The sequence below is a fragment of the Odontesthes bonariensis genome, chromosome 6 (genome assembly GCF_027942865.1).
Source record: "Odontesthes bonariensis isolate fOdoBon6 chromosome 6, fOdoBon6.hap1, whole genome shotgun sequence".
Classification (NCBI taxonomy): domain Eukaryota; kingdom Metazoa; phylum Chordata; class Actinopteri; order Atheriniformes; family Atherinopsidae; genus Odontesthes; species Odontesthes bonariensis.
The window spans coordinates 3,222,974-3,233,053 of record NC_134511.1 but is presented as its reverse complement, the minus strand read 5'-3'; the positions used below and the strand labels follow the sequence as shown (position 1 = coordinate 3,233,053).

General features: G+C 44.4%; 1 pseudogene; it reads right to left on the bottom strand.

Annotated features, from left to right (window-relative positions):
- Nucleotides 1-1,756: 1,756 nt before the first annotated feature.
- On the bottom strand, nucleotides 1,757-8,594 carry LOC142381840 (actin, cytoplasmic 1-like; annotated as a pseudogene).
- Nucleotides 8,595-10,080: the final 1,486 nt, after the last annotated feature.

Below are 10,080 nucleotides of genomic sequence, written 5' to 3'. Positions count from 1 at the left end.
GCTCCTGCTGCCACAGCTGCCTCCTTCATGCAAACTGGTTCCTGTTAAAGTGTTCCTATGATGACCTGCTCACCCTGCTGCAGCTCCAGAGTGAATGTGGACTTTTATCATAAACCTAACGTACATACTTCCCCATGTTTCAGTTTCAGCAGCAGATGTGTTAGTAGCAGTTATAGAGGGAGGTTTGTGTAGCTTATGTCACAGACCTCGATGAAAAGAGAGGTTGGGATCTGTGTAATGTGGGTCTGTGCCCCAGTAAAGCTTTATTTCTGACAACACTCCTGAGTCAAACTACAATTTTCAAACTTTATTATCCAGAAACCTGAGTTATTTGAAGGAGCAGCATGTGTCCTTCTGTGATGTTGCTGAATATTGGTTAAGTGCTAATAAATAACAGGACTGTGCATGGTGTGATGAGTTGATGTCTTCTTGGATGTCCATTAGAACAAACCAGAATCTTTTACATGCAGCCCAACACTGAGTCTTGTTTGAAGGGTTCACACAGCAAGATGCAGGTCGAACACTGGTGTGTTATTTGTGCAAAATATTTAACAAAAGTAGAATTACAACACGTTCTGTCTCATTAAACTCTGAAACACTAACAACAATCTGTTAAACCATGTTAAGGTTGCAGGGTTTATATGGAGACATCTGAAACACCGCCACCCTGTGGGGATAACATTAAACTGCAGCGTGAACACAAGGATTAATGTTATTTCTGATGATAAATCGTCCTGAGACAGTTCATCTTCACCACAGATACAGATGTTCAGAATGAAATAGCTCAATTTACATCAAACTAACGCGCTCCTCTGCAGCACAGCTCATTCACTCCGTGCTCTGTCACAGTCGGCTAACTTCAGGAGTTTCTGCTTGTTTTGTGCAACATTGCAGGATATTTATCAGATTTTAACGACATCTTTGAGTACGAAGGACGTCCTTACCGGAGTGAATGAGCTGTGTGGCAGCATTGATGACGTCATCCCACTAGATGCGTGTGCAAAAGCCCGAGAGCAACAACACAGCAGCTCTGAGCTAACGGTGCAATAGTACACGTCCATTCAGCTTAAAGACTTGGTGAAATAAAGACTTGAGGCTGCATCGTCTCTGGATATACGCAGATCTCAGTAGCTTCTGAAGGACGCTGACTTTCAAACTGTTATTGGTGAGTAGATGAAATGAGGTCCAGGTTTTAAATAAAAATAAACCAACTTCCCTTTAACTCGTTTCTCTTAACAGGTATCCCTGGCCTGGTGTTATGCTTGTTGCCCTTCCTGGTTCTGATGGAGGTTTCTTCCTGTTAAGGGAGTTTTTCCTCTCCAGTGACCCTCATGCACTGAATCAAATATGAGTTTGAAGTTTTGATGCAACCCTTTGACTTCCTAAAAGTCATTTGCATGAATTGGAACCGCTATTCATTTGATTAAAGTGGATCATACATGTACATTGTAAAATGCTTTGATAAGTGTTGCTATATTTTCTGCTCCACACCTGTTAGCAGCACCAGAATTCTGCTGCTGTTTGTATCTAATAGAGCTGAGAAGCTGGACAAATTTATCCAAAACGCTCGTTTACTGCAGAAGATAAAGAGCACAGATTAGACACTTTGAATTCACTTGTTTCTCATGTGGGTGAATTTACCTCCTGGGCCGGTCTCCAGTTTAACACTTCTGTGCAGCTTTAAATAAAACTTTCCATTTTTATAAAGAAAAGATTTACAAAGTCAAAGTTGAGCAAATGACCACAGCAGAGAAGATGTAAACAAATGTTATTTTATTGAGAGGTCAGGGTGTTAACAGCGGTTTAGTGCTTCCAAAGGTTGGAATGAGGAGCTTTGACTGAAAGGGAGCAGCTTTCTGCAGCAGACTAAACGCTGGTGATCCTCCTGTTTGAAGAGCTCATCATCATGAGTCTCTCCCCAAACTGGACCAAAGAATTTTATTAGCAAGTCTGCACAGAGCGAGGAGCTGCTGAGCTGAAACAGTCATGACTCATCTCATTTGTGGCATCTTTCAGTCTGTTCACAAGATGAACCAGACACCAAGTCAGTGGGAGCAGTTGGAAAGCACGTTTACCGGCAGGGCAGAGGACGAGGGGCTTTAGAAGCACTTGCGGTGGACGATGGAGGGGCCAGACTCATCGTACTCCTGCTTGCTGATCCACATCTGCTGGAAAGTGGAGAGGGAGGCCAGGATGGAGCCGCCGATCCACACAGAGTACTTCCTCTCTGGGGGAGCAATAATCTAAAGAGAGAGAAAGACTTAAAACCAGAAGCAGCAGGGGAGATTTAAAACGAGTTTGAACTCTACAGGTGGAAGAGCCTGAAATCCCATCCGTCATGAGTTCAGTGATGATGGCAGTCGGGAAATTAAAAGTGAATCATCTTCAGAGACTGAGCATTCTGTGCTCGGTCTCTATAAGCTTTCAGATTTAACTTCAGGACAACTTTTAAACACCTGATATATAATCCCTCATGTCCCAAGACCAGAATCCAGCTCAAAGTCATAAGAAAGCCATCTTTGTTGCCGATTCATCACTAAACCCTACAGAGAGTCAGAGGAACTTAAGGACATTCTATGCAACTTTTTCATGGTCATAAAATTGCTTGGCAAATCATCAGTTTGCTTGGCTGACCCGTTCTGATGAAAACGGTGACATTTCCATCTCCATCTGGTGGCCCTAGCCCGAAACAGCGCTTGCAACTTTGCCTGTGGCGCCGCGTGCTTGTTTACCTCTGGAAGTCTCGCGACACTCGAGAGCCGAGAACTACTGCTTCACGGCAGGTCGTAAAGGGCTCTGAGCCGAGCCAGGTAGCCTGACAGACACACCCCCTCTCCATTAGCTGTCGACGGCTAAGTTGAATGCGGTTAGCTTCTAGTTGTAATAGATATCGTGATGGCAGAACCACCGCTACTTGCCCCTCTGACTGCTGAGTCACCCAGAGCCAGCGATTCAGCGGTCAGACGGGCATCCATGCCAACTCGGAGCTTTTTAAGTTTCGATTCTGTCTCGTGACTTGACGAGCGAGCGCCCGGTCGGCAGCTACAGGCTCGGTTAGCGTGGCTTCATGCATCTTGTACAGTTGTTGAAAAATAATCATTTAGTGATATAGGGAGGGCAAGATCATTCCATGTTGTTTACTTGTAGGTCTAAACTCAGCATTGCCTCTCCTAATGCTACAACATTTGTCGCTGTGTAAATGCACACACTAGCTGTTGTGTCTGGCTTTCAGATTAAATGGCATTGAATTATTACTTGACAAAAATAAAACGAACTTGTAGCCGTAGGCTGCTCTTTGATTTATCAAAATGAATTGATAAATGGGACAAAAAAAAATAAAAAAAATAAGGCAAGGCGCATAGCCACTAAACGGCAGAAAGTTTTTTTTTTTTTTTTTTTTTTTAAATAAGTGACTCAAGTGATTCGTAGAACTCGAATCCCCTCCTCGAAATGATCCAATCAGCCCGGATTGCCCAAAAGATTAGAGTTAAGCATCTCTACTTCTCCAACTCTCTGCCAGTGTCTTGAAAAATAAACCGTAAATTGCCTCTGGTGGGTTTACGACAGTCTGCTAGACTGTCGCCCATTTTCTACGGAGCTCCCCCTACAGCTTTAGGGTGTGTATTGCATGGTAAACAAACCCCGTATTACTGAGTCCCGCTTTAAAGCAGAAGTCAGGACATGAGGCTGGTTAGTTCATTACCTTGATTTTCATTGTGGGTGGGGCCAAGCTAGTGATCTCCTTCTGCATGCGGTCAGCAATTCCAGGGTACATGGTGGTCCCCCCGGACAGCACGGTGTTGGCATAGAGGTCCTTACGGATGTCCACGTCACACTTCATGATGCTGTTGTAGGTCGTCTCGTGAATACCTGCAGACTCCATTCCTGCAACCAGCAAAGAGTTCATTCAGTGAACTTCTGGAATAAGCACAGTTTCAGGAGCCACATGGATCATTCATAGCGGTGAGACAACCCCTCAGAGACCGTTTACAAACCGAGGAATGAAGGCTGAAAGAGAGCCTCAGCACAGCGGAATCTCTCATTGCCGATTGTGATGACTTGTCCGTCGGGAAGCTCGTAGCTCTTCTCCAGGGAGGAAGAGGAAGCTGCCGTCTGCATCTCCTGCTTGAAGTCCAGAGCCACGTAGCACAGCTTCTCCTTAATGTCCCGCACGATCTCACGCTCAGCTGGAGTTCAGAGGCACAGATATTCACACTGAATCTCTCCTCTAAATCCTGACGTTTTACTAATATTTGGAACCCGTTTTGTGGTTGCAAGTCAGAGTCATACCAGTGGTGGTGAAGCTGTAGCCCCTCTCAGTGAGGATCTTCATCAGGTAGTCGGTCAGATCTCTGCCGGCCAGATCCAGACGGAGGATGGCGTGAGGCAGAGCGTAGCCCTCATAGATGGGCACAGTGTGGCTGACACCGTCGCCAGAGTCCATCACAATCCCTGCAGGGCCAAGTCAAGATTTTAAATAAAGCTCAACATAAGGCAAGGCATCTTTATTTATACAACACATTTCATACCACAGGCAACTCAATGTGCTTTACATAAAGACAAGGCATTTAAATTGCTTGTTTTTATGCTGTTCTTTTTAAGAGAATAAAATTAAAACAGTTAAAAGCAAATCAAAGAGGGGAAAAAAAATATATATATATAAACTCAACCATAAAAACCCTGAAACAGAAATGTTTTTTAACCTGGGTTTAAAAGTACCAGCAGAACTGAAATCAGCCCCAACTGTAAACAGTTTATTCCAGTTGTGAGCAGCATAACAGCTAAAAGCTGCTTCACCGGGTCCAGTTTGAACTCTGGGCTCCACTATCTGACCCGAGTCAGCAGATCTCAGAGCTCTGCTGGGTTTATACTCTGCTAGCATGTCATTCATGTATTCTGGACCTAAACCAGAGTAGAAATTTAAAATCTATTCTGTCTCTGAACCGATGTAAAGACTTGAGAACTGGGGTGATGTGATCTTTGTTCTGGTTAAAACTCGGGCTGCAGCGTTCTGAATGAGCTGCAGCTGTTTGAGACTCTTGGGGGAGTCCAGTCAGAACCATTACAGAAGTCCGGTCTGTTGGCGATGAAAGCATGAATCAGCTTCTCCTGATCTGTTTGGGACATGAAACCCTTAATTCTGGACATGTTCTTAAGTTGATAAAAGGCTGATTTAATATGATTGTTGAAGGTCAGGTCTGAGTCTTTCTTTGAGATCACAGCAAGTCTTTGAACCACCACTGAGCAAATTAAAGTCAAGCTGAACCCTTCAGGTTGGAGCTTACAGCTTTTGTAGGCGTGTCTGACTGCACTCACCCGTAGTACGACCAGAAGCGTACAGCGACAGGACAGCCTGGATGGCCACGTACATGGCAGGACAGTTGAAGGTCTCAAACATGATCTGGACCAGAAGAAGAAAAGTGTCACTTCAGAAAGCAAAAGACTTCTGGCTCAGTTCATCCTGACTGGGGGGGGGGCCCAGTCTGAGCTCACCTGCGTCATCTTCTCCCTGTTGGCTTTGGGGTTGAGGGGAGCCTCGGTCAGCAGGACCGGATGCTCCTCAGGAGCCACACGGAGCTCGTTGTAGAAGGTGTGATGCCAGATCTGCACAACAGGAGAGCAGCCAAGTTATGAAGCTGCAGGCATTACGGTCAAGCTAGCTTGAAACTGCCGTTTTGACAGGACAATGTCACGTTACATCTTGGGTAGTTTTGAGTATGAGTAGTAACCTCATGATGCATACCCAACATTTCAGCCAATCTAGTATGCATCCGGGAACTTCTCGCTTCCTTAAACTCGCATACTAACTCAAAAAGTTAGTATGAGTAGTAGGAGAAGTATGCGGTTTGGAACACAGCCTTGGTTTCCAAACCAGCTGAAACCCAGGATCACTCAAGTGAAATGAAAACTGAGCGTCAGCTGGTTTGGAAACTTTAAGACCTTTGACCAGCAGATGGCAGCACTAGGGATGTTAACCGAATCAACGTCGTCCGGTTAGAATTTTTCTGCCGTCGGTTTTAAAAAAAAAAACGCCACTATTAACCTAAATAAAGCCAATGTGGTTGCGTGTGGACTACAACATAATGATAATTGTAACATTGTAATGGCAAAAGACACAAAACTAACTTAGCCTACTTGTTGTGATATATTCATCTGTACTTAAATGGCATGACGACAGGAACATATTGCAAAGGATTTTGTGCAGCATAGGCTACGCCACAGAGGCTGTTGGCATTCGGTAAGTTTTTTTTTTTTTTTTTTTTTTTTTAAAAACAAAGTCATTGGTTAACCTACTTTCCTGTAACACCGCCAAATGCACCGTTCTGTGTGTGACTTTGTAACGGGGGCTTTTAACAGCCCGAGTTCGGTGCCGCGTTTGATTCATGTTTAAAAAGTACCGTGACTGGAAGGGCGCCGTTGCGCGTAATGTGTGGCTGTGCGTGTCTGCGCAGGCACAGCAATTATTTCTCTACCCAAAACCCTTATTCCTCCACAAGTACGCCTAGAACTAGTGGTCAATGATTGGGGAAAATGTATAATACCAAGGGCACGAGCTAACATTGATTGTGTGGTGGGAGCCTAACCAGTCTTAAAATGGGGGCATAACTTGTTCCACGCGGCAGAGAAAGACGCGCGACAGGACACAGATATCATAAATGGCACTTATAGAATTTTCGGTGACCGACTTTAATCGACTAATGAGGCTCAGTGGTCGGTCAAGACTTTTTAAATTTCGACATCCCTAGGCAGCGCACCACGCTGAGCGTCTGCACATCACAGCCTCACCTTCTCCATGTCATCCCAGTTGGTGACGATGCCGTGCTCGATGGGATACTTCAGGGTCAGGATGCCCCTCTTACTCTGAGCCTCGTCCCCCACGTAGCTGTCCTTCTGCCCCATCCCCACCATCACACCCTGCACACCACAACATATCCAGTTACATAACGCACACGCACGCTCCTGGCATGCAGGTGACGGTCACGTTGGTACCTGGTGTCTGGGACGGCCGACGATGGAAGGGAAGACTGCGCGTGGGGCATCGTCTCCAGCAAAGCCGGCCTTGCACATACCGGAGCCATTATCAACAACGAGGGCAGAGACGTCGTCATCCATGTCTGAAAGGAAACCCTTACAAATTAGACATTTTTAAAGATATTAAAAGCTTGGACCTGGTTATCATTTAGGCTCCTGTTTAGATCTTCAAACGCATCAGGAAAGCAACTTTGACATAACATCCTTTGGAAGAAGAGTGCTGAACCACACCCAGTTTCTCCTCATCGTCCACACCCTCCAAAAGAAAACCCTCCAAGCAGAAACCAACTTATTCCTAAACCTTTAGCTGCACACACAACCAGCTGATGTCCTCCAGCTTGATCAACTCCTCTTTGAGTTTGTCATTTGGAATATTTCAGAAGTTCAGGCAGAATATGACACCATATAGTACGCAGCCTTCCTAAGAACCGTCTTAACTCTTGTGTTTACTCCCCTTGTCCTACGGGTCAAAAATGACCCGCCCTACCAAAGCCCCAAAATAAAGCAACTTTGGATTTTAAATCCAAAATCTATTTTGTATGATGAAACCACCTGTTCTAATCTAGTCAACTCAATACATTTTTATCATGCATTTTTTTTTTTTTAAACACAATACAAAAAGACATTTTCAGGATTACACTTTCTTTAAAAACCACAAACCAACTGTCAGTTGGACCAACAGTTTTCTTTTACATAATAAAGGTTTATTATTGCTATTATATAAATGTGAAGTAATTACTCCTGAATTAATTATATTGAAAGGGGGGAAAAAAAAAAAAATGTAACTTTTCTCTGGGGTTTAAATGTTTTTATAATTCACGGGTCAAAAATGACCCTAAAGACAATCTTTGTACCCTAGTGGTGTACAGCCCACATGGAAACAAAAATAAAGTGTGACTTTTTCTAATGATGGGGGCCCTTCAGGAAAAGTCATAACATTTCAAGTTGGAGAAAGCTAGTTTAAGGTTTTTTTCTACAGCTAAACATTGTGGTGGGTCACTTTTGACCCGCAGGACAACAGGAGGGTTAAGAAACATTACAGAAGTGATTGGTGGGATTAAACTGAGAGCCCAGGTAACTGCAGCAGCTCATTAAGCTGCTTTATTTTAGGCAGAAACAGGTTAAAAGCAACGACTCTTTCCCAGGAGTGCTCCCATAATCTGTTCATTTACTCAGCAGCCAGAGGATGAACTTTAAAACAAACGCGTTATTCAAATGACTGACAGACTCTAGGAATCTGTTTCATGCAAGGCCAACACCCCCCAGCCCCCCCAGCCCACCTGTCGGTTACCTGCAGTGATTCTCAGCAGGTGGGCTGGTCATTGTGGTCAATAAGTTCCCGTGTTAGCATAAAACTCGAGTGCAGCTGTTAAAAAAGCGCGCTATAAAACAGCAGCTCTTACCTGTTGCAGGTGAGTAACGGGTGTGTGTGTGTCGGTGAGGTCTGGCCGGTGTGTTTCTGTCCCAGCTGTGCACGGTTACTGCAGCAGCACGAGCTAACACGCACCGGCTTTATTCGCGCTCTCGGGGCGGCTGGCGTCGTCCATAAAAGGTAATAATCCCACACCTGGGGCTCTGATTGGTCCAGGTGAGCAGCACACGCTGAGGTTTCTCAGCTCGCGCCCTGATTGGCTGCAGAAAGTGTCTGTCAAGATGAAGAATCACTGCAGAGTGTTTACTAAACAACACCTGAGAGGGAAGTCTCTGATTGGTCCGTCACACAGGAAGCCCGAGTAAAGATTTAGAGTTTTATGGAGATGAAGAAATGTCCTCCGACAGACCAAAACTGTCCTCTGAGTTCAATAAAAACGCTTCTATGTCTAAACACCAGTGCAGCAAAAAATAAAAGTTCTTCTACAAATCATAAATAAGCAAAAAAAAAAAAATCTGAGTGAGAGTTATATGTGTGAGTGTGCGTGTTTAGAAGAAGAAATGATGATAAACTCTTTGTTTCATATGCAGAAAATTGTGGAAATGGAAGCATCAGGGCCAGTAAATTTACAGAGAGCTGTCCAGCTACACCAAAAGGACAGAAACTGCAAAGTTTAGGAAGTTACAGACGGACATTTCATCAAGTCTAAAGTTTCTGGATGAAACAAAAACAGCTACTAAACCTTTTAGAAATGTTCAGGCACCAAAGTTAAGCTGATGTGACTTCATGAGCAGCTGGCAGTCTGCAGGTCTCTGCATGTCAGACCTGGCCTGATGAACCTTTGTGGACCTCCTGAGGCACAGATGGAGATACGGTGCGACAGACTGAAGCACAGCTTCTGACAGCTCAGATGAAGCTGAAAGCATGAAAGTCTTTTTTTTAAAGTTTGAAATCATGAAGGACTAAACTAGAGGTCCTTAAACCAGCCGCATTTTCATTTAGGGAAACATCCACATTAATCTGTTTAGATTGAACATTTAGTCTCCTGGGTTTTCCTCTCACCTAAAAGATTTCCAGCTTCCTAACTGCAGCCGGATGTTTCACAGGCCTGTGTCCCAGACCAGCTGACTGAGGGTTGGCTCATTTAGTCACCAAAGCTTCTCTGTAACTGTTCATTTCTAAATGTCAGAGCTGATTCTTTGCCGGCTCTTCCCTCAGAGTCATAACAGCAGTGCAGTCAGCAGTAACTCTGAGTGAGTCTGTGTGCTGCTAATTGTTGCATTTTCATTCTCTTTCCTGCTGATCTGTTTGTCATTTCCACTCAGATCAGTCAACAGATCCGCTCTCAGACTCAGAAAAGCAGGGCGCCTCACCACCAGTCTCAATGTGCCGTAAACTAAATGTTTGGGGTGTCCACAGAGTGCTTCCATGCCTGGACATCCCTCTGGAGTATTTCCAGCTGAGAATCTCCTGCTGGGAAGAACATGTGGAGAAAGTCTGGGCCTGATTCTCCACATGTTCTCCGGGGTTTCCTCTATGAAAACATGCGGGATGTGCAATATTTTCAAAGCTCTTTTTTAGGGCTGGGCGAGTTAACGCGTTATTATCACGTTAATTATTTAACGGAGATAAATATTTTATTGAGCATTAATGCAGGTTTTTTGTTTTACTTTTAA